General features: G+C 37.1%; 1 long non-coding RNA gene across 1 annotated transcript; it reads left to right on the top strand.

Moving 5' to 3' along the window:
• The first annotated feature begins 11,192 nt into the window (after nucleotides 1-11,192).
• LOC143643747 (uncharacterized) lies at nucleotides 11,193-24,506 on the top strand. Its single transcript, XR_013156364.1, has 3 exons — nucleotides 11,193-11,256; nucleotides 17,745-17,943; nucleotides 24,276-24,506. It is a non-coding gene; the product is annotated as an uncharacterized LOC143643747 (long non-coding RNA).
• The last annotated feature ends 997 nt before the right edge of the window (nucleotides 24,507-25,503 follow it).

The raw sequence follows: 25,503 nt of genomic DNA, 5'->3' as shown, positions 1-25,503 counted from the left end.
AACTGATAGAAAAATCCAAATCTACTGCCAATTTCATGGAATGTCAATGGTCTAAACACACCATTCAAAAGGCAGAGAGAGAAGAAGGTTTGAATGGAAAGATAGAGAAAGGAATAGAGGAGGGGAGGAAAGAAAGAGAAGGGGAGCAAGGAAGCAAAAAAGGCCAAACATTATGTTGGCTACAAGAAATCTAAATAGAAAGACATAGAAAGGTTAAAAGTAAAAGAACAGAAAAAGTTACATTTTGAAATCACTAATCATTATAAGTCTGGAGTGCATATAGTAATATTAAACAGAATAGATTACAGAATAAGAAATATTTGTAGTAGGACATTCCTTAGAACAAGGGGTCAATTCATCAGGAGACTTAATCCTTAATGTATATGTGGCTAAACTGCTTTAAAAACTTGAAGCAAAAACTAATTAAACTGTGAAGATCAATATACATATCTAAATTTATAGTTGTAGATTTGAACAGTCTTCTCTCTATAATTGGTAGACAACATAGGTCAAAAATAAGTAAGGATATAGAAGACCTGAACCATACAATCAATCTACGTGGCTTTTTATTCTACATTTGAAGAACGTTTCACCCAACAAAAACATAGTACAAATATTTAAAGAACACATGGAATAGTCACCAAAATATACCACATTCTGTTTGCTGCAAAACTAATCTCAATAAATCTAGAAGGATATAATTAATGCAGTGACTGTTTTCTGACCCCAATGGAATCAAATTAAAAATTAATACAAAAGGTATTTGAAAATTCAACAAATATTTAAAAGTAATATATTTTCAATTAACTCATAGGCAAAAGAAGAAATTAAAAGTGAAATTAGAAAATATTTGGCTCTTAAAACACATATCAGTATCTATGTGATGCATCTGAGGAGAAATGAAGATAAAACATACAGTCACAGAATACATACATTCATATACATATGTGTACACATATGCATAGAGGATATATATGCATACACATATATATATGTAGTAATTGGATAGTCTTGAAATAAAAAGGCATATAAATGAGGGGGTGCAAGGGTGGTTCAGTGGTAGAATTCTTGCCTGCCATGTGGGAGACCCAGGTCTGATTCCCAGTCCATGCACTTCCCAAAAACAAACAAATAAGCCAAACAAACAAACAAACAAAAATTCAACAAATGGTACTGCGATAACAGGTACTCACCTGGAAAAAATAATGAAATGTGACCCTGTTATATAACATACAAAAAAATGAAGACATATAAATGTTATTATACATAACTTTCCATTTTTGCTCTTCAAATCCTACTTCAAGTAGCACACGTCTAATGACATCAGAATATATTGTCTCCTGGAGGAACCAAACCATCCTATAGTATTATGCCATAAACAATATTACAAAATCAAAAATCCACTGGTAAGTGATTTTTAATTTTTAAAAGCAAACTTTAGAATAGGCAAAAGAACAGCCTGCATGTTGCAAGCTATTTCTACATATATATGGTGGGTGGGGCATCTGCACAGATGTGTTTGTGTGTGTATATGTGTGTACCTGTTTTATAAGCAGTCCCATCATATTTGTAGAAGCTCCAAGTTTGAATTTCCACATTCAGGTCTTGATTAATTTATCAGAGGTGCCAATTTAACCTAATGAAGAATAACAGAAGGCCTTACTTAGACTTTAGGTACCTGGTACTGCAGATAAAAAAAAATTTTTTTCTATGGTGCTTGATATAATTCACTTTTCATGCTGTTGTTTTTGGACTATGTAGCCAGAGTCTTGATTATAGATTTGATTTTCATTTCAGATAAAATCCATTGAGTTTTTTTTATATCAATACTTTGTTTTCTGTTCCCCTTCCTATTGCATAGTTGAACATTTTTCCTGCCATATCACTATCACTAATGTTGTCCATGAGGTTCTTAAAATCGTAGCTCCATGAGACTGAAAAATCAGGCAGAAGAGGGGAAGCACAAACACATAAGCTGTTATTTTAATTTTTTTCTTGTTCAATTTAATGAGAGCAATTTTTGAGTAAATAATTTTTCCTTTTATTTTCATTTGAGAGGCTGATGTCATAACAAGCTGATTTCTGCTCCGCAGTCCATAGAGTGAAACACACTATGTTCTGCAGTGATTGGTCTGTGGGTACAGAATTCTCATTCAACAGTGGCTTTTCACCAATGTCCAGTCAGTTTTCTCCATGGTACCTGTTTTAGTTTTCTAAATCTGCTGGAATGCAATATACCAGAAATGGAACAGCTTTTTAAAAAGAAATTTATTAAGTTCCAAGTTTATAGTTCTAAAGCTATAAAAGTGTCCAAACTAAGGCATCCAGTAAAGATATCTTGACCCCGAGGGTCTGGAACACCTCTATCAGCTGGAAAGTTACTGTGCTGGCATTTCCTGGTCCTATGGCTTCTCATCTCAAACAACTTCCCAAGGGGCATTTTCTTTCTGCATCTCCAAACATCTGGGTCTCATGTTGGCTCAGAATCTTATCTCCAGAATGGTTCCCTCTTAAAGGGCTCCAGTAGGTGGATTAAGACCCCGTTTGAATGGGTGGAGACACACCTCAAATGGAAACCACTTAATCAGAAAAATCCCACCCAGCAATTTTGAATCAGGATTAAAGAACATGAGTTTTCTGGGATATACAACACTTTCAAACTGGCAACAGTACTTCTTCTCTAACTTCTTTTCTAATTGTTATCTGTAAACATTTTCTTTCTTGTTTGTCCCATGCACAGTGAGCCATGTCTAGGAGGAAGATTTGGAAATATCCTATTAAGACTACTGTATCAGAATTCCTATCTAGATTTGCCTTTAAGTCATCCAGATATACCTAAAAAGTACGTATCCACTGTCTAATAAAGACCTTGGAAGAATAAACAATCAGCGTTAGAGAGATTATCACTGATCCTTCTCCTTTGTTACCTGTTCTATGTCTGACCTAATTCCCACCTGATTCTTCAGTCTATGCCTAATTTTTGTAAACTGGTTAAATGTAGGCCACACTATTTTGCCATTACAATGAGGTTAGGTTAGGAGACATTATTGCCTAGATTTTGTTAGCTTATTTCTCCTATCTCATTCCACTGCCCCTCTGAAGTCTCTCCAGTTACTTAGAAGAGGTCCTCAGCCTCTTCAAGTTTGACTGCCTGCAAGCCACTTGAGTGAGATGACTTTCCCTGCTGTTTCTGTTTGCTAAACCTGCTGGAAGGCAATAAGCCAGAAATGGGTGGCTTTTACAAAGGGGATTTTTTAAGTTTCAAGTTTACAGTTCTAAGGCCATAAAAATGTCCAAATTAAGGCATCAACAAGAGGATACCTTCATTCGAGAAAGACTGATCATATCCACATTTTCTCTGTCAGCTGGGAAAGCATGTGGCTGGTATCTCCTGGTCCTTTGCTCCCAGATTGCATTGCTTTCAGCTTCTGATTCCAGTGGTTTTCTATGTCAGTTCTACAAGCATCTCCGAATGTCTGGGTCTAGGCATCTGCTCTTCCTGTTTGCTCTTTTAAGACTCCGGTAAACTAAAACTCACCTTGAATGGCCAGAGCCACATCTCCATGAAAATAAACTAATCAAAAGGTCCCACCCATAGCTGGGTGGGTCACAGCTCCATGAGAATAATCTATCTAAAAATCCCGTCCACAATAAATCTGGATCCACAAGATGTGATTAAAAGAGAATGACTTTTCTGGGATACAAACATTTTCAAACCAGCACAACAGCCCTCATTGCCATGCCCTCTAAAAGAATGTTGCTTTTCTCTGTACTGATGTTCTTTCTGTAGCAATGACTGGTACAACAATTTCCACTGGTAGATACACTGAGCATTCAGAGTGGAATTTGCTCTTTCTCAACTCACACTCATTGAATCACATGAGACTCTGCTAATGGATATCTTTGGTATTTCTAGGCTTAATCCACAATGATTCTCCTTCATCCATGAAGACCCTATTATGTGTGTGCATACCTTCAGCAACCATGCTTATTTAACATGGCTATGACTCTGCCTATAGTTTATGGGCAGCTGGGCAGTCACTTAATCCAGGTTGGGACAATCAAAGTTTATTCCTGAGAGCATGGAATTGGGATTCAATTGAGTCAATTTTATTTGCTTGAGTACCTGATATCAGTTTGGAAGTAGTATGCAGAGGTATTCTATCATGAAGATGGGAGCTTGGAGGCTTAGAAAAGCTTTCAAGATGATGACTTGAGAGAAGCAGCAAAAGATTCAGGCAGGGAACACTCTAAGAATTTTCTGGTTCCAAGTGCTTCTAAGGCCAGCTGCAATAATATCCTCGGGTTTTATAAAAAACCTTTTATTTATATAATAAAGTCTCCCTTTGTTTAAGCTTACTTAAATCTGTTTCTGTTACTTACAACTGCAAACTCATGTATCTACTAACTAATACTTCTTGTATCTCAAGACTCACAGATCTTTCAGGAAGGTGCCTTTATCATCTGAATCTGATGCCCTTCTTCATTTGGGACCAAACCAGTTCATGGGACCAGACTGAGAGATGCTATGTCATCTTTTCAATTTTCCCTTCTCTATCTTGCATTTTCTCCCTACATGATATCCCAACTTATTTTCCTCATCTCATCAGAAATTAAACCCAAACAAATAATACCCCACTTAGGTATCAACAGCCCACATACAAATCTCTACCCAAATGCCAACTGCCATGAAATATTTGATTCTGTTTCTTCTTTTTCACATTGACAGTTATATCTGGCCTCTATGGCTCTGTATTCTCAGTGCTAGCATTAATAAATCCCCACTTGAATTATTGCCTTAGTGAGTCACCTAGAAGCACACTCCCATTTTTTGGCATATTGACTTGAAACCCTGGTTATATTGACTATGAGAAAGATACTCAATCACTCATTACCCTGGTGCTTTATTTTTTATTCTGTCTATATTCATTGAATCACTAATGTGGACCATGCACCAATCACAAGAGATATTAGAAATCAGATATGGGTGTATTTTTAACTGAATTTACCATCTAGTGAAACATAACATCAATTACTGGGATGATCTGAAGCAATGTGTACCCCCCCAAAACATGTTCTTAAATACAATCCATTCCAGTGGGTATAAAGCACAGTAAATAGAAACTTTTGATGACACTACTTCTGTTAAGGTGTGACCTAACTCATTCAGGATGTTTCCTAATCCTATTACTGGAGTCCTTTGTAAGAGAATGAAATTCAGATAAAGAGAGAGAAAGGTGCATAAGCAAAATGCCAAAAGCAAGGAAATTAAGAGGAAAGACCAGCAGATGCTGCTGTGTGCCTTGCCATGTGGCAGGAGAGCTAAGGATCACCAGCAGCTGGTATTTGGGAAAAAAGAATTGCTATGATCGTTTCTTGATTAGGGCATTTTCACAACCTCAAACTGCAAGCTAGTAAATTCCCATTGCTTCAGTCAACCTATTTAATGATATTTGCTTTGAGCAGCCTAGGAAACTAAAACAATAACCAATCTCAAGAAATAATTTTAGGATTAGAAGCAGCAAAAAGAGAGATGACAAAGAGTTGAGCAGTGTTCATGTCAGGGGACATTTGTTTCAAATAAGAAAATCACATTCAAGCAACCTCAAAACAGAGAATTTTATCACTACTATTTTGAAATTTAAAGCAAAGCTGAGCAAATAGGTTTTAGGAAAAACAATAGACAGGACTTTCCAAATTCTTCAAAAGAAGACTTTTTCCTCTGCCAAAAAATGTGACTCAGCTTTTTTGCTTCTGGGCTTAATTTTTTAGCTATTTCTTTTGGTGCCCTCATTCCAAACTCTGAGAATGCATATTCAATTCCTCAGCTTGAGTTCTGTTTCTACTACTATTCCAAATTATTTGGGACTTGGAGCTCAGAGATGAGGCTGTTTATAGTTCTAGCATCTTGGGCTGCAAATGCAGTGAGATTCATAAAACAGTATTGTTGAGATGTTCAAAAGAAAACCCACCTAGTATATACTACAAGCCAATTCTCTTTCATAGTTGTAAGCTTCTGTGTTGTTTATCAGTTCACATTATTTGCCATTTATTTATTCAATCCAGCATTTCTCTGACACCTCGTTCCTGCACATTACTGAACTGGGTGCCTTGAAGGATTAAAACAGGAAGAAATAGCATTTAGTGGAAAATACAGGCATTTACATAGAAAGATAAAGATTGTAGTTTTAAAGTAAAGTGCTCTGGGAGAACTGAGAAGAAAAGAATAAAAGACACAAGGGAGAAAATAACATTTGAATAGATATCTATGAAGGTGGATAAGAACTTCCTTAAGCACAGAAAAGTACTCACAAGTCATTCTAAGCATGAGAATACAAGCAAAGGTGCAAAAGAACATCTATACATGGCAGATTTATGTAATATTCAGTGTTATGTTGCCACTGAATTTTGGATGTTGGTTGTAATGACATTGATTAGATAGATTGGAGCCAAAATCAAGGAATCTGAATAATTTCCCTGAGCAATGTCAGTAGCAGCGGGATTAAGGATGGACCAAAGAGATATTTCAAAATGAAGTTGCTCTGGTAGCAAATTTATTTGAGAAGGGCACCAAAAAAATAAATCACATGTTGATTTGAATGTTTCAAGGCCTCCTAGGACTGGAAAGGACCTCAGAGACTTAATTGAACTTCTTCATATTGCCAATGCATAAACTGATGACCCAAAAGTAGGACATCTTACCAACTTACCCACAAGTAGTTAACAGCAGTTCTGAACTACATCCAGGCATCTAAATTCTCTGTCATATCAAAACTTCATACAAATTAAATTCAGTCTGGTCTAAGCTCCAGTGTAAGGTATTTTAGCATTCCACCCTCAAATCTTTGTGCTGTCTTTCTCCCACACTTTCCTTCATATGCATCATGGTCTGGCCAAACTGAGCAACTTGCATAGCCATATACATATATAAATGGTACTCTCTTTCTGCGTCTTTGCTTATATTACTTTCCTTGGGAGTCCTGTAGTTTTTCCATCATTGCTTGTCTTTGGTACAGTCCATCCTTCAAAGCCCAGATGCAATGCTGCCTTCTCTAAGAAATCCACTTAAATTATCCTTTCTTCCCCGCCTCACTCAGAAGTACCTTCTCTCCTGAATTCCCACAGCACACTGTGGCTCCTTTGTTATTTATTATCTCATACATTATATCAAAGTTATCTGAGTATATTTTGTCATGTAATAAACTAAGAGGTTCCCAAGTGCAAAAACAAAGAATAATCATGCTCAGTGTTCCCCACAGCATCAGCCCCAAACTTGTCAAATAGGATAGGTGTTAAACTATGTCTTGAATACATAAATAAATACTTTGGCTTAAAGTGGAAAATAAAAAGAATTATCTGCTTTTTCATGTGAATATTTGTTTCATTTTGGAATAATTAAACTTTAAATAACTCATTTTTTTCTACTCTGCCATTCTAATCAGAGTGATAGTTCTCATATCTAACCTACCCACTCCTTTTGAGATGCAACTCCTTATTTCAGAAAGACATTGCAAAGGTAGATTTATCACATAAGGCTTACTGCATCAGTCCACATCATTTTCCAGTTTTTATCACTAAGCAATTTCTTTTCTTGACATGCCTAGAGAGGACCACAATATATCTCCCAGGCAACAGCCATTTACATAGCTGAGATTATTAAAATAAACCTAGGGTTTATCCTAGATGTAAAAAAAATGTAGGTTTAAATTACCTTGCAGATCAATATAATCTCATGGGTAGTAGATAGGTCTCTATTTCTTCAGTGATTCCCCTACCTGCTTGTTCTGGCATGAAATTCATGGGATTGAAGGGTTCATTTCCTTGGCAACTGGAAATGAGGCTAAAAATGCTTCAGCTACTTATCTATCTGACATTATCAAAATAAACCCAGGATATATCCGTATGTATAAAAAATAGATTTAAATTATCATTCCCATCTACATAATCTCATGCATAAAAGATGAGTTTCTGTTCCTACAGTGATCATGCCTACCTGCTTATTCTTCTTTGAAATACCTTTGGGAGAGCAGAGACTTTTTTATTCTAGTCTTAAATAAGGCTGATAATACTTCATTGATGTAAATCCACACAAAGGTGCATATAATTTATTTTAGACCCTTTCCTGTGGTAGGCTTTGAGAGAAGAGGGAGCTTGGGTAAGTCAGAAGAACAAAAATAGTTCCTATAAATGGTGGTGGGGAGGATACCTCTAATAGTGCTGTAAATTCATCAAGAACTCTAGAGACCAACAACAAAAAGAATTCCCTCATTATCAGTGTTTTGAGATTAATTCAGCTATTTGTTTTAATGAGGTCATTGCTCCTCAGATGTAAAGGTTGGGTCTAGATGCACAAAATTAAAATTAAACATCCAAAACTGAATCCATGATCTTTCTTTTAAAACTTGCTCCTTTTCTATTGTTCCTTTTCTCCACAAATGGCACTATCATTAACTCTGTTGCATAAGCCAGAAATCTAGGTAACATCCTTAACAGTGTACTCTCTCTCATCACCTGCATTTAATTGACCACCAAATGTTGTCCATGACCTTAGAAATAGCTCATGAAAGCATATACTTCTCTTCCTCTATCCACCACCAGTACCATTGTCCAAGCTACTCTTATGCAATAACTTCCCATCCCAAGCTGCAGCTATTTTGGAACACATCAAATCCATTCTCCACACTGCATTATTTCATTCATTTACATATTCATTCACAGAACAAATATATCTTTGGGATCAGATATTATTCTAGACACTGGGAAAATATCAGTAAATAAAACAAAGGACTTGCACACATGGAGCTAATGTTCTAATGGCAGAAGAAAGGCGATAAATAATTATAAGTTAGAAGTAGAAATAATAAGTCAGAAGTAGAAAGTGTTATGAAAAAAATCATCAGGGGAAAAAGCCAGAGTGAATGGGAGGTAGGTTTTTTGATACAACATACAAGAAAGTTTTCTTTAATAAGGTGATGTTGGAGCATAGATCTAACAAAATTGTTGGGGCAAGATTTGCAGATATGGGGGATGAGCATTCTGATGAGAGGGAAGAGCAAGTGCAAAAACACTGAATATGCTTATTATGTTGAGAAACAACAAGCAAGGCTGGAACAGTGTGAGTGAAGGAGAGTAAAACATTAATCAGTCAAGTGATTGAGAGTCAGAAGATAGAAGACTTTATAAGCCACAGTCTTAGGAATTTATTTTGAGTGGGAATGGGAATGCATTCGAGGAATTTAAGCAGAAAAGTTGCTTAACCTCTCTATCTATTTAGAAGACCACTCAGGCTGTCATGTGGAGCAGACTTTGTAAGGAATATTAATGGTGAAAGAAGAGAAATCAGTTATGAATCTATTGAAATATCCCAGACAAAAGATATTTGCAGTTTGGACTAGGGTGGTTGTGGTCAAGAAGCTGAGGAAGGCATTGGAACTATCTTAAAAGTAGAAAAGAAGAGATGTGCTGATATTTGTTAAGGAAGTCTAGGGATCATCAATGACCCCAAGGTATTTGGCCCCAGCAATCAGGTAGATGGTGCTTCCATTCACTGAGACTATTTGGAACTGGGTAGGAGCAGGGTTGTTTTTCTGTGTATTTTTGTTATTTTTGGTGGTGGTGTATGTTGGAGGGAGGAGACGTATTTGGGGAAAGTCTAAGTTTTAAATACTGATTAAACTATAATGAGGAGTGTTCAAGTGGCCAATTGGATATAGAAATCCAGAGTTTGTAGGAGAGTTTGGACTAGATATATAAATATAGTTTATAGATCATACTCATTGCCATGAGATAATAGAGTATACCCTTGATAATCAGTGAATACAAACAAGAATAGATAACTGTGGCATGTGCTTCATGATACTACAATATTTGGAGGTCAAGACCATGAAAATGAACCAGTAAAGAAAATCAAGGAGGAACAGCTAATGAGGTAGGAGGCAAATCAAGAAAGTAGTGATTGTCACTAAACTGAAATATGATCCTGTTACCTTTATGCCAAATAGTGCCCATTGGTGTTCACTTTTACATTGTCCTTCCCATGTGTTTTTGTAGCATGAGAGATAAAGGCCTACAAACTACATACCTGACTCCCTAGCCATATGTGTCTTATCTTAGAATCCTCCAATGAGAGGCACTGAAAGGTGACTAGAAAGTGAGGAGCTGTTTATTCTGATCCCAGAGGCAATAAACAGCTGCTGCAGTAGCTTGGGAAGTTGAGTAGAGAGGCCCATGATGGAAGATTCCAGCTGTTTCAATGGAAGTTTCAGGAATTTCAGCAGTAGGGCAGACTTCTGGATTCCTACACATTAGCAATAGTATGTTTTCAGATAGCATTGTTAGTGACAATCTTTTCAGAGGATCAGTGCCAAGTGCCCCTCATGGATTCCTATCTAGTTTAGCAGCAGTTTCTTGATCTTTGGGTTATAATGTCCTTCTCGCCTTTAATCTTCCAGCTTTCCAACATCGTCTAACCAGTTCCCCGGATTTACTCTGCTTCTGCTTAAAAATTTTAGAGTGGTTTGCCTTTTACTGACAGCACCATGTCTAAATACAGTACTTACTATCAAGAGCAGCAGCTCAAAAGTAGAAATCTGTGATTGAATATCAAACTTGACTGAGCTTAACCACAGTGGTTATCTATTTGCCAGTGTAAATAGAATGCTGGTAGTCCATAGTTAATGGTTTACAATATGATTGGAAGTTTAGGAATTTTAAAAAGATAAAGGATAAGATTGGAAAAGAAGGTATATAAAAATTCATCCAAGGGCATATATTATAAAGTAGTATTTCAATAATCAGGGGAGAAATGTCTAACCTATTTATGCTTATCTTTTCTTGGTCACCCTGGAGTTTGTTCAGTGAACTTACATACAAATTATCCATAGCACTAGACTCAGAGGTTATTCATAAGATTGGCCTCCACAACGATGATCTGGCTAACAAAATGGAAGGGATAATTATTATATTACCAAAAATTATTTAACGATTTTCCATTGCTCTTAAAATAAAGATAAAAGTAATTGAACTTGCTTAAAATGTCTACATAGTATAGCAATATATCAGTCAGGATAATGAAGATTACTCTGCAGTAATGAGCATCCCCCCAATCTCTCTGGCTTAAAAACATTTATTTATTCTTCATGCTAGATGTCCATTGTGACATGGGTGGCACTCCATGAAACTGTCACAGAAGGCCACAGGCTGATGGATCAACAACTATCTGGAATTGAAAAGGTTGTTTCTCAAAGGCAGAGTATGGTGAGTTGCTCTCATTTCATTAGCCAATATGAGTAACATGGTTAGATCTAAATCCATGAGATGAAGAAATGTAATCATACCAGGTGAGCAGGAGAATTGGAACTATTTGGTGGGTAGCATTGATGATAACTACTGTATACTCTTTTGGTTATCAAATATTAATTTCATTATCTGTACCATATCTGCAATCAGCATCCACTTTCTTTCCAGGGAGGCAAGCTGAAAATCCTAAATAATCATTGCATCTAGCTCAAACGCCAATATCTTTTACTTTTTTCCAGTATTCAATCACTCACTATATTTGGACACAGCTATTTCTGGTCCAGTGACCCATGAGCTGAAAATGGACATTATTTGATGCCCCGTGCACCTAAAATACAATGGCAGGAGTAAGACAGGTTAATCACAGTAGAAGAATGGGAATGTGGTAATATGAAGCCATGTCCACCAGAAAAATATATTCTCAAATTTAATAAATTCTTGTGACTGTGGACCCATTGAACATCAGATCTCTTCAAGATGTTAGTCCAGTTAAAGTGTGGTCCAATTGAAGTAGGTAGGGCTTTGATCCAGATTACTGGAGTCCTTTATAAGCAGAATGAAAGTCAGACAAAGAAAAGCCACAAAGGGAGCAACCAGAATCTGAAAGTCAATGGAACCAAGAAGAGGAAGGAGAAACCAGAACAGGCTGCTATGGCCATTGCCATGTGAAAGAAAAGCCAAGGACCAAGTATCACTAGCAGCCAGCCCCTGAATTTCAGTCTCCTGGAGGAAAGCAGCACCTTGATGACATCTTGATTTTGGACTTCTGGTCTCAAAACTATGAGCCAATAAATTCCCATGGTGTAAGCTGCACCATTGTATGTTATTTGCTTTTAGTAGCCAGGAAATTAAAGCAGGGAGCTATATAAAAGTCACATGCTCATAGCAATTCTGAAATTGCCAGGGCCCTTACTCTGGTTATATAAATAATCATTGGTCAGTACAAATTCTGCTCATTGGAAGAGGCTATTTTCAGTTTGGTTCTCCATTGCACTTGGCCTCTAGCAATTCTTTATTCTTCCACTGAGTCCCTTAGTTACAAGTCGAGGAATTAGAGTATAAACTCTTCTTGCAAGCAGATTTGTTTTCTCATCCTTCTTTCCCATGATAATTAGAGCCAACAGTCACAGGTTTTTTGCTTTTGACTTGTTTTTCAGGATCATGAGTTCTTTGGCAATCCAAATCTCTTAAAAACTTTCTTATATCTTTGACTCTGGACAATTCTATAGTTTTTTTTTTTCCTCCACAAATATCTTGGACTTTCTAAATACCTTTCCAATCTTCTCTCTCTCTCTTATTTCTTCCTTTCTCAATATCTCTAGCTCACTCATCTTCTCTTTCTCTCTCACACAATCTCAACTTAATTTCAGCTGTCTTAGAACCCCCAGGCTTTAGCTTGAAGAAAAGCATTTCTGGTTCTTATTCTCTGAACTACACTTATTCAATTAGAAGGATTTCCTGGGGCCCATATCCTCCATTGAGCCTTTACCCAGGAATATAATAATCCACATTGAGGTTTTAACCATGATTCTAGGACTTGATTTGATCCTTGCTACAAGGATGAATTTTAATCTTTTTCCAAAACATTTATCAATTTTATTTTTACTATATTTATTTGTGTTTCAATTATCACAGCTAATTTCAGATAGCGGGGAAATTCAACGTAACACATGTTCAGTTGGTGAACTAGATATATTTCTGCATTAATGACCACCACAAGCCTCTATTTCTTCATTCTATTTTGGGAGGTATTTTTTAAATGTTGTTTTATTGCGATATGTTCAAACACCATACAATTTATCCAAAGTATACAATTTTAATGGTTCGGGGAACAGCACAGATTTGTGTATTCATCACCATGATCATTTCTAGAACATTTGCATTACTCCAGGAAAAAAGGATAAAAAGATAGAAGACCTGAAATATCCCATACCCTTTACCCCTCCCTCTTTTTGACCAACTTTCAGACTTACAATAGAGGAAGGTTAACTAATACAGAGTAGTGTTGTCATAGATGTAGAAGTACATTCATAAAAATATGGGGAAATGAATTTTTTATTACTTTTTGCAATTTAGTTATATAGCCATTATCAAAACAGGGGTACTGGATTACAGTTCAACAATATCAGGTATTTCTTTCTAGCTATTCTAAAACACTAGACACTAAAAAGAAATATCTATGTAATGAGCCAATAATCACAGAGATTTGTTAAATCTTCATTTCCCAGTTATAACTCCTCCCTGTCATTTGATTTCTCTCAATCTTCAGGAATATCTGGGCAATGACCATTTTAACATCTTCATGCTGGAAAGGGGTGTTGACCTTAGAGGGTTAGAGGAATGAAACTTGGTAATGTTCTTGGAGAGACTGGTACCACTGGATTTCAGAGCTTATCTGGAATAGGATCAATCTGGAAGCTGTAAGTTTCTGAAAAAATAAACTTATTAAGAAAAACTGTTATGGAGACTTAGGTAGAGCCCAGGGCACTCTGTAGGGTTTCCAGGAATACTATTGGTTGAGGGTTGACATACTGTGGTAGTTTGAAATACCTGGCTAAAGCTTGCCTAAGAGTAACCGCCAGAATGACCTCTCAACTCTCTTACTGAAATCTCTTAGCCACTAAAACTTCATTTAGTTCCATTTCTTTTCCGCCTTTGGTCAAGAAGGAATTGTCAATCCTATGATGTCAGGGCCAGGCTCATCCCTGGGAGTCATATCCCATGATGTCAGGGAGAATTACAACCTTGGAACTCATGTCTCACATAGTGGGGAGGGTATTGACTTTATTGGCAGAATTGGTTTAGAAAGGCCACATCTGAACAACAAAATAGCCTCTCTGGAGTAATTTTAGGCATAATTACATTCAGGCCTAGATTTGCCATTGCAAAAATATGCTCAAAGGGCAAGGCTTAAGATCGAGGATTTGGCTTATTAAATTGTGACTCTCTAGTGTCTAAGAGAATATCAGGAATTACCCAGGTTGGAAAGTTTAATAGTTCAAAATCTTTCTCCGGTCCCTCAAGGTGACTTTGCCAAACCTTCTCTATTTTCTGCCCAGAAACTCTGGAATGTATCTAGTTATTACATTAACTTGTACAGAAGAACAGAATCTCATTCCCTATTTTAGGATCCATGTATTTAGGTTGTTTAAATACATTGACAAGACAGGTTGAATTAGATGGTGTGCTACAAAAAAATTAAATTTCAGGCCAAATAATGTATTTTCCTCTGGTCTCACAAAGAACTTGAAGTTTTAAAATACAGACTATATCATCATTTACCATGTAATCTGATTTATTGGAGTCCTAACCATGCCCATTTTATTCATATCCCTAATTGGAGTTTGATCTCTTATTAAGCTTCTTAACAGTTGCTGTATGGAGCAATACTGGCTTTCAGAGCTGCAGAACTCTAACTCTGAATCTCAGGTGTCACAAAAATACCTAATTGTATTAGTTAAGGTTCTCTACAGAAACAGAATCAACAAGGAACACTTGAAAATATAAAATTCATAAAAGTGTCTCACGTGACCACAGAGTCCAAAATCCACAGGGCAGGCTGTGAAGCCGATGACTCCAATGGATGGTCTGGATGAACTCCGTAGGAGAGGCTCACCAGCTGATGCAGGAATGGGGCCTGTCTCCTCTGAGTCCTCCTTAAAAGGCTTCCTGTGATTAGATTTAGCATCGCTAATTGTAGAAGACACTCCCCTTTGGCTGATTACAAATAGAATCAGCTGTGGATGGAGCTGATGTGCTCATTACCTAATCCTGTGAAATGTCCTCATTGCAACAGACAGGCCAGTACTTGCCCAATCAGATAAACAGCTACCGCAACTTGGCCAAGTTGACACATGTCCCTAACCATGACACCAATGTTCTAGGAAACTACCAGGTTATACAGAAAAAGCACAGCAATTCAGAATTTAGAAATAACAATTAAAACTCAAGAATAGATGTGACTCCTGTAAGAGCTAGGTACCTTTACAATGAGACTTATTAAACATTCTATACTCCTTCATCATTGATTGGCTAATCTCTGTCCAGTTTCTATCCCTGATAACCTATCCATTCAAATTCAATTCTCAAAGTTTGCTCCTTATAGTTAGTTTACATTAGTGAGACCATACATTATTTCTCATATTGTTTCTGTTTTTTTTCACTCAGTACAATATCTGCAATATTTATTCACCCTGTTGCATGCCTAACTACTTCATTCCTTTCTACAGCCACTCAGTATTCCACCATACGTATATATTTGTCCTTCCATTCATCACTCAAGGACCACCTCCACTCATTTCAAATTGTGAATACAGCTGCCACAAATACCAAAGTGCAAATGTCCATTCTTTCAGTTTTTCAAAATATTTGTCTAATAGGTGGATTTCAGGATCATATGTGTGGTAGTTAGATTCAGTTGTCAACTTGGCCAGGTGAAGGCACCTAGTTCAGTTGCTGTGGACATGAGTCAATGGTATGTGAACCTCTTCTGTTGCTCATTACATCTGCAGTCGGCTAGGAGGCATGCCTGCTGCAGTGAATGATGTTTGATTTAATGGCTGGTGCTTAAATGAGAGAGCACAGCCCAAGCAGCTCAGCATACCTAATCTCAGCACTTGCAGTTCAGCCCAGGCCTTTGGAGATGCGGAAAGGAATCACCCCAGGGAGAGTTGTTGAAACCCAGAGGCCTGGAGGGAAGGCCAGCAGAGATTGCCCTGTGCCTTCCCACATAAGAAAGAGCCTCAATTGAAAATTAGCTGCCTATCCTCTGAAGAACTATACGTCAACTAAATAAATCCCTTTTATTGAAAGCCAATCCATCTTTAGTGTGTTGCATTCTGGCAGCTAGCAAACTAGAATAATATGCCAACCTTATACTTATCCTCCTGTGGAGCTACCACATGCCCCACCAGAGAGCTGAACAATTTTACTTCCCCACCAACAGTCAATGTGTGTATTTCCCTCTTTACATCTTCTCCAATACTTGCATCCTTCTGTTTATTTTTTGAACAGTTTTATTCATGCACCATACAGTCCATCCTAATCTATTTCAGTCTCATTTCTTCCCATTCATTTGCCAACATGCTGTTGTCATTTTCCACTTTGCACGGTTTATTCTTTGTATTTGTCACCCGCTTTCCTGATACAATCTCCTGAAACAATCTCCCTTCCATTAGTCACCAAGTCAATCCCTTCTTTATTTTAGGACTTCAGCTCATTCACTACTTCCTCTGAGAAGGAAATTTTCCCTCAGTTGACTGACTAAGTGTCTCCATCATTGATACTTTTAGACCTGCATACTCTGTGTATCTCTACCTAGATTGTCAGAATCATGTGAATAAAAATTATGTGTACTCATCATTCTGTATTCTGCTGCCAGGAATACCCAGGAAACTACCCTTCTCCAGAACAGATGATCTTAAGCCTATGGACTCAGAATCCCCAACACAATTGTTGACCCAGCAGGGTTCAATTGGAATCCACAAGGCCTTATCTGACACTCATTTGCATTTTTTAGTTCCCTGTTCAGAATACAGGTTTCTTTCTCATGCAAAAGAAATGAAGGATGACTCAATATTTCTCTGTGGTGGTTTAGCCCAAGCCAATACAGAACAAACTTTTTCTCCTTGAAGGTTTGCATTACTTCTTAATGGCTTGATTTCATTGAGAATCCTTCCCAAATAAATAGTTCTCTTTAGGTAATCTCCACACTATGTATTGCAAGCTTGGATGTCAAACACAAAAATAGGACAAAAGAGTCAGAGACAAAGAGCACTCAAATAGCCTCCCCAGCCTTCCCAATGCCATGAAATGATTTCATTGCTTTGTTAGTTATGCTAGCAGAGTGCATTTCTAATGCTTCTTCTCTTCCTTCATGAGTGTTTAAACATTTTAATGAATGTGTTATTTACTGTAATAAAGTCAGAGTCTGCTATTAAATTAATAGAGCAGTGTAACCAAGAATCCCATAACAGCAATTTATCCCAGCTCTGTATTACTGAGTTCCTAACATAAAAATCTTGAACTTTTGAATTCTTTCCAAGTCTATGTATGTTGTATAAATACTCTTTAGCTACAAATGATTATCAAATTCAAGTTAATGTGTACATGTATATATATGTACACATTTGTGTATAATATGCTTTAGTAGTGTGGTCATAATCAATCAAGTCCCAGAGACAAAGAGCTTGGCTTCAAATCTTGATGTTCTAGCTGAGTATCCTTAGACCAGCTAATTCTCTCTGAGCCACAGTTTGCTCATGTTTAAAATGGGTATAATTACTATCTCACTGGGTTGTTTAGATAATGAGATATAATACACAAAATATGATGTCTTACACATGCTAAGGCTCCCTAAATATTAGCTATCATACTATCAAAGGTAAGAGCTGATGAGTGTCACCACAGGCTTTGAGAAAATTATAAAAAGTTAACTCTTTTTTCAGGGGAAACCATCATGTTCCAAAGCATAGACCATCATACGTGGATCATGACCTGAATTTCAGCCCATAGCCGCCTTATCAGCTGACCATATGCAGAGTACATCCTGTCCAATCAAATGCACTGGCCCAGGTTAAGAAAGATTGTGTTTTACAGGAAGAATTGGAAATGACCTCTAGAAGAGCAGGATTATTGTTTCAAGGGGTATGTCTCCCAAGGAAAGACTTTCGTCTTTTTTTTTACCTCAGTTTCCTACCCACCTAGCCCAGGACATAAGTCTTTAATGGAAACTCCATGAATGGTTGTTAAAGGAAATGAATTAATGAGTTCATGATAAAGAATACATGCAACTTTTTGGATGGAAAATTCAAGCTAGTCTTGAACTGATGAGTTCAGTCAGCTGGAATTTCACTTTAAACAATTTATTACCATGGCAATGCAAACATTTAAAATGGATCCATAGAGCCATGCTGGCTCATAAAAATCATCATCTGATAAGCATGCATAATGGAGGAGAAGGAACCAAATGATACAGAAAATTAAATTCTTAACTAGACATTGACCTTGGCATAGGAATTGATCCTTACTTAGGGAACAATTTCTAATTCCAAATTTTCTTCAGAGTGGTCTAGTTGGTTTCTTAATCAGGCCTCAATTATGGAGGAGTTGCAATACAATTTTTACATGACCACATAGTCAATATAGGGTAACAAAAGAGTCTAATATGCCCAAACAACTGACTTTCTTCTTGCTATTATTTTACCAAATAAGCCAATCTTTTGAAATCTATTTATCTGGTTGCTTATGTAAACCACTGATACATTAGTTTCTTATGGCTGTCATAAAAAAGTACCACAATATATGAGCCAGTGATTGTGTATTTCAAATGGTTCGTACGGTGTATGAATATATATATATATATCTCAATAAAGCTACATTAAAGAAAAAAAACTGCAGGAAGACCTACTAGCATCATACTTAATGATGAAAGACTGAATGTTTTATCCTGAAGACCAAGAATATGGCAAAGATGCTTGCTGTCTCATTCCTATTCAACCTTGTATCCTAGCCAGTGCAATAGGGCAAGAAAATGAAAGAAAAGGCATATGAACTGGAGAGAAAGGAAGTCTTTATTTGGAGACCCTACCAAAAAAATTTATAGAAAAAACAAAGCTAGTAGAACTGAAGAGTTGTTTAGTAAGGTCACAGAATACAAAATCAATATTTAAGCATCAACTGTAGCTCTATATACAAGCAGTTAAAAAGTAACCAGTATCTGTGGACTATAGTTAACAGTATTATTTTAGTATTCTTTCATAAACAGTAACAAATGCACCACTCCAATACTATGGGTCAATAATGGGGGGTGAAGGGGTGGAGATAAGGGATATAGGAGGGTTCACTTTTTTTTAATCTATAGTTCTTTTATGGAATAATGAAAATTTTCTAAAATTGATCATGCGGATATATACACAACTGTATGATGATACTTTGAGCCACTGGTTGTATACTTCAGATGATTTGTACAGCATGTGAATGTATCACAATAAAATTGCATTGAAAGAAAAAAGTACCACAAACTGGGTGGCTCAAGACAACAGAAATTCATTCTCTCACAATTCTGGAGGCTAAAAGTCCAACATCAAGGTGCTTGTAGGGTCTTATTCCTTCTAAAATCTCTAAAGAAGACTCTCTTCAATTTCTCGTGCCTGGCTTTTGACAATCCCTGTGGCAGTGTAACTCCACTCTCTTCCTCCATCTTCACATAGCCATTTTCTCCCTGCATCTGCCTTAAGAACACCACTCATATTATATTAGGGGTCTTCCATGCCCCAGCATGACCACATCTTCACTTAACTAATTCCCTTTGCAACAGCCATATTTTCAAATGAAGTCACACTCTGAAGTACCAGGGGTTAGAACCTTAATGTAACTTTGTGGGGGACACAATTCAACCCATGACAACTGGGTACAAACACAGTTGTAAAACAAAACTCTACTTTGTTTTCTTACAATTCCATTAATATCATAGATAGATAAACCATTTCACAGTCAAAAAGTGCGCCAAGTTGTAGTATAAGGTTTACAATTAATATCAAATATTACATGTGCCTTGACATCTGAGGAAAACTGGGAGTGCCTTGAATGACCTAACCAAAATCTCCCTTTCCTCCCTATTCCCACAGATAGGGTCTCCTAGCCAAATAAACCCCCTTATCACTTGGCCCAGGCACAGTATCTGCTTATGACTTCAGTTTCCTGATGGTCCACAGAATTAATAAACAAGGCAATCACATCCCCCCTCAGTCACCCAGGGGCACAACACCATCTGGATGCTACAAAGCCTGCCTCCCACAGCCTCCCACATCTGAGTGCAACTCCAATGTGCAGTTACCTGGTGTGCCATGCCTCACCCACCCACCAGGGTTGTGAGTATATTTAACTAACCAACCATTAACTTCTCTTGATCCCCAGTGTCAAAGGTTGCATGTTGGGCCACTCCCCTAACACCAGGACAGGAATCCATCCCTCGCCAATGGGTAGCAAATTAAAACTCAAGTACCAAACACAAACAAGAACCATATACTGGCTCAGTCAATAAAACACTGTGATGTGAAGCCCAGTAGGATGCTTAGCATCTGTAAAATAGTGGTTGCAGTTGACCCAGGTACATACACCCTTGATATGGCGGCAGATTTTGTAGCATGTTAGAGACAGTAAATTTTATTTCCATTGCTTCAGTTTCACAGTCTGAAGAAAACCCAGATATTTAAAGCAAGATGTTTTTTTAAAATCATAGTACAATCAACAAGATCTACTCTGACTACTTTACTTAAAATTGTAGGCTCTTTCCCACTCCTGCACTGGCATTCTTGATCTTCCTTATCTGTATGTGCATTTCTTTTACTAATGGAATTCTTCACTTCTCATAGACCATAAAATGTAAATGTGGTCTGATAGACCACTCACTGCTTGTGGTCTGTCTTCATATCCTATATACAAAGGAGGATGTCAGCTCATGCCCAACACAGGATGGAATGTATGTGGTTTTCATCCCATTAATGTATTCCAAGGCCTAAAAGAGTCCTGTTTTAGTTTTCTAGCAGCCAGAATGCAATATACCAGAAACAGAATGGCTTTTAAAAATGGGAATTTATTAAGTTGCAAGTTTGCAGTTCTTAATCCATGAAAATGTCCCAATTAAAGCAAGTCTATAAAAATGTCCAAATTAAGTCACCAACAGGAGGTTACCTTTACTCAAGGAAGGCTGATGAGGTTCAGGGTTTCTCTCTCAACTGGAAAGGCATGGTGATGTCTGCTAGCTTTCTCTCCAGGCTTTTTGTTTCATGAAGCTTCCCCAGGAGTGTTTTCCTTCATTTTCAAAGGTTTCTGGCTGTGTGCTCTCTCAGATCTTGTGGCTCTCTAGCTTTCTCCAAAATATTTCCTCTTTTAAAGGATTCCAGTAAACTAAGACCCACCTGGAATGGGTGGAGTTGCATCTCCCTCTAATCAAAGGTTAATACTCACAATTGGGTGAGTGACATCTCCTTGGATATAATCTAATCAAGTTTCCAACCTACCAGCTCTGACTAGGAATTAAAAGATGGATCAGGATTAAAACATGGCTTTTCTGGGTACACAATCCTTTCAAACTGGCACAAGCACATATTAAGACTCTGATAAATCTTTTTGATTGAATTAATTAATGTCACTCCTTTGATTAAAATATTTTGGGCTTCCATTACATATATTTTGGGGGGGTTTGGGGGTTTTTTTGTTTTGTTTTTTTTTGCATGGGCAGGCACCAGGAATCAAACCCAGGTCTCTGGCATGGCAGGCGAGAGTTCTGCCACTGAGACACTGTGGCACCGCCCCATTACATATAAATTTAAACCTACATTTTTGACCAAGGCCCACAATAGCTCTGTCCACTAATCCTTCCTCTCCTTCAATCTTATGTTGTACCACTCTCCCCTTGTCTGTTTCACTGCAAGCCTAATGGACCCCTTTTAAGTGATGAATGTGCCAAACTCTTTCCTGCATCAGGGCCTTCTCACATGGTGTACCCTCTCCCTGGAATACTTTCCTCCTTGCCTCCTCCCCTCCACCAATCCCCTGCTCTTTCATTTACCAACTTCCTTATCTAAAAATATGTGTTTAAAGGTCATTAATCCAGCAGCGTCTTTAGTCATCACTCTAAGTAAATACCACATCTTCCCTCACCTTATCTTTCTTTCTCCATCTTTGCACTAAACACAATTTGCAAATGTATAATTGTTTATTTGTTTTCTCCTCTGGCCCTTGATTAAATTCTGTGTTTCATGAGCATAAGAACTTTATTTTTCACTAAAGTTTTTATAGGCATAGGCACATAACCAATACTCAGTAAGTGATTGATTAATAAGTGAGGTGACCACACAACTCTCTCAAAGCAAACCTCTTAATTCCTTTCCATAGGGTAGTTTGTAAAAGGATATACAATAAATATCCTCAGTTTGCTTGAGAATATTTCCCTCTACTTCTAGGATTTAGACTTCTGATTCTAATTTAAGTCAAAGTTAATTAAGTAATAAGTTCATTCTTCATTAAGTTGAATATGGCCATGCAATGCTACATCTGCAGCTGTTTTAAAGTGTCCAGATGTCTGGTGTCACGACTGAAACTGACAAGATGTTTGGCCATCTTTTCAATATACTAGTTGCAAGTATGTGTTTGGGGGAGAAGATGTATTGGAAATGATTTACATTAGTTAATTACTGATGTATCCATAGACATATATTTTACTCTGATCTAAATCAATATGCAATTCAGATCAGTCCTAAATCCTCTCTACTTTTATTTCATAGAAATTTATTACTCCTAACTCAGTGCTGTAAAGTTTAATTAAAGTCAGTGGCTGTATCTTGATTACTCTAATTACTTGACACATTGCTTGTGAGCACTTACAATACTAAGCAGGCATCCGTTTTTCCGCTTCTATTGGTTTGTTTCTTCTAACCACCGTCTATGGAAAATATATTTTGCTGAACACTGGAGAGTGGGTGAATTAGCATCTCTGCCTTCAAGCAGTGATGTAATGGGACATGCCCAAGCCCTACATTTTGGTATTGTCTTTGTTATCATTGTTGTTTTGTTTCTCTATGTATCTGTTTATTTCAGGGAACTTAAGATATCTCTACCAATACAGATCTATTATTAAATGTGACCATAAGATTGTGCTTGTTTATTTAAAAATAATTACTTCATGAGCCCATCTTACCCACTTCCACCTCTGCATCATGTTAATCTTGCTGCTGAACTCCACTGCTCACCACACCCCATCAACTTTTAAAGGTGTCTTAAATCATACCTCTCCCTGAAGTCTATTCTGATAACCTCGAATTTCTTACATCTCCACTCTCTAACTTCTACAAAACTTACATACATGCTGCGTCATTTTGTTGTCATTTATATATTAACTACCAACATTTATCAGCTGTTTCATAAAGAACATTTCTTGAATATTGAATATTTCAATATTTCTTCAGCTGTTTCATAAAGAACATTTCTTGAATATTGAATATTTCAGTATTTCTTCAGCTGTTTCATGAAGGATATCTTGATTTCATGGAATGTAGACATTTTTCAAGACAAGGACTATACTATGCAATTATTTTCCACAGTTATGGCTGCAGGGCTAGAAACAGAAATAAGCATATGTCATTAATTATCTTAAAAGGTAGACAGGTCTGGGCACCCTGCCATGGGTGTGTCTATGGGAATATGTGTGAATGTTTGCACACACAGCTTGACAAGTTACTGATTTTAAATTGAAAAAAAAAGTATTTTGAAATTCTGATCTTATCCACCAGCTTTTGCATATGTTCTCTGCAAGAATGGCAGATAGGTGGAAAGTAAAAAAGCTAGGGTTACTGCAGCTTTTCTTCAGAGCCATAAATTTAGAAAGTAAGAATAAATGTTAAATAATGGTTTTATTTATATAAAAATTAAAAGTTCCTTACACATTTGAACAATAACAGAAATCACAAATAAGAATTTAAAATCACCTCTTCTTTTACCCTCTACATGTACCCAAAACAAAAAATAAATGTGATTTCTTCCAATCCTAACTTTCTCTTTATCTCCCATTAACAGTATCACCTTTGCCTCCCTTCCCCACAAGTGGTTAATTTGAAGCATATAGTGCCAGGATTTCTTTTTGTCTTTCTCCGAAGCTTTTGAAGCCCTTCAATACTGAGTAAACTCTACTTCAATGCTCTTCAGTCAAATAAAACAGCAAAGGAAATCTACTTAGTCCACTGAAGCATTTTCAGAGGGGTCCTCTTCTTGATTCTAGTCTAGAGTCTACCACTACAGCCATTTAACAGAGCCCCATATTCACCATTCATGAAAGATTTCATGCACAAACTTTTGAATTTGTTCCAAATATATATATATATATACACACACACACATATACATACACTTATATCTATCTGCCCATCATCTGTATGTATGTATATGCATGTGTGTGTCTGTGTTTGTGTATTGCATAGACTCAAAGACACTGACAGCAGGAGGAGATGTGAAAGGGTGAAGCTACAGAACAGAAGGGAATCCTGAGGTTTCTGGATCACTGCAAGGGCATGCATGAAAAACAGAAGAGAGGCCTTTAACTTCCTTGGCTTTACCAGTTTGTCTTTTGAGTCTTCAACTCTAAAGAAAGGTTAAAGAATGACAATGTTGTATATATGAACCTGAAGTTCATACATCTCGTACATTAAATATTTGAAGTTCCATGTTTATGTCCATAACTTTCTATCTTCCAGGTAAGAGTTACTTTACATGAAGTTTTCAGTAGCTGGTTTCTTGAAAAATTTCCCTGGAGGGTTTTCCTTATATTTCATAAAGCATAGAGCACATGATGGGTGATTTCATAAATCTCTCCCAGAACCAAGGGAATAGTGAAGTGAACTGTGAGCAACTGCTCTGTTTTTTCTATGGGCAGATTACAGGGATTCTTCTTAGGGATCTGGAAAAATTACAGTTAAATGGCAGCTTGAATGTACCCATGTAACTTGTCTCCTCCTGAAACCCTATCAAATGTACACTGAAGGAAAAAACTAAGACAAAAGGAATGGGAGAAAAAGAAAGAAGAAAACAGCAATACACTTTTGGAAAATGGAAAGGGGATGAAGGTATGAAAACTGATTTTGTAGTCTGAAAGTCAAACTCTAAAGCCTTGGTGGAAAAAGCTGATAAACCATGCAATTTTCATCAGAGAATTCTCAAAGCCGTAGGTATTGAGAGTACCAGTGAGTAGGCACGAAGGAAGGTTGGGGGTGGGGACTAACCCGCTAACATAAAGACACTGCATGAAAGTGGTTTTGAAAGTAGTTAGTCACTAGATTCCCTTCCCCACTCCACACCTTTGAGGGACTTTACCCTGCATTTATAAAAGTCAGGATGCTTTTTTCCCCAGAAACAGTGAAACCAAACACATATGAACAGAGAGAGGCAAGGTAAAACAAAAGATATGGATACCTTTCCACAAACTTTCCACAAAAGTGATCATATACACACTGAATTCCAGGATTTCCCCATTTCTTTACCCTAGTACCTCTCAGAAATTTAGCACTAAGAAAATTTGAGCAGCTTAAAAGCTGATAAGCACTGAAGTTTACCCTTAAATGACTGGCCTAATAGTCCAACAGTAAAGCTCAACACAGATGCACTCAGAACATCCAGTCAGCTTTATGGTATTTGCCTTCAATTATAGCAGAA

This window comes from Tamandua tetradactyla, chromosome 8, assembly GCF_023851605.1.
Source record: "Tamandua tetradactyla isolate mTamTet1 chromosome 8, mTamTet1.pri, whole genome shotgun sequence".
Lineage (NCBI taxonomy): Eukaryota > Metazoa > Chordata > Mammalia > Pilosa > Myrmecophagidae > Tamandua > Tamandua tetradactyla.
Note: the sequence above shows the minus strand (reverse complement) of the source record. Positions and strands in the feature narration are given on the sequence as shown.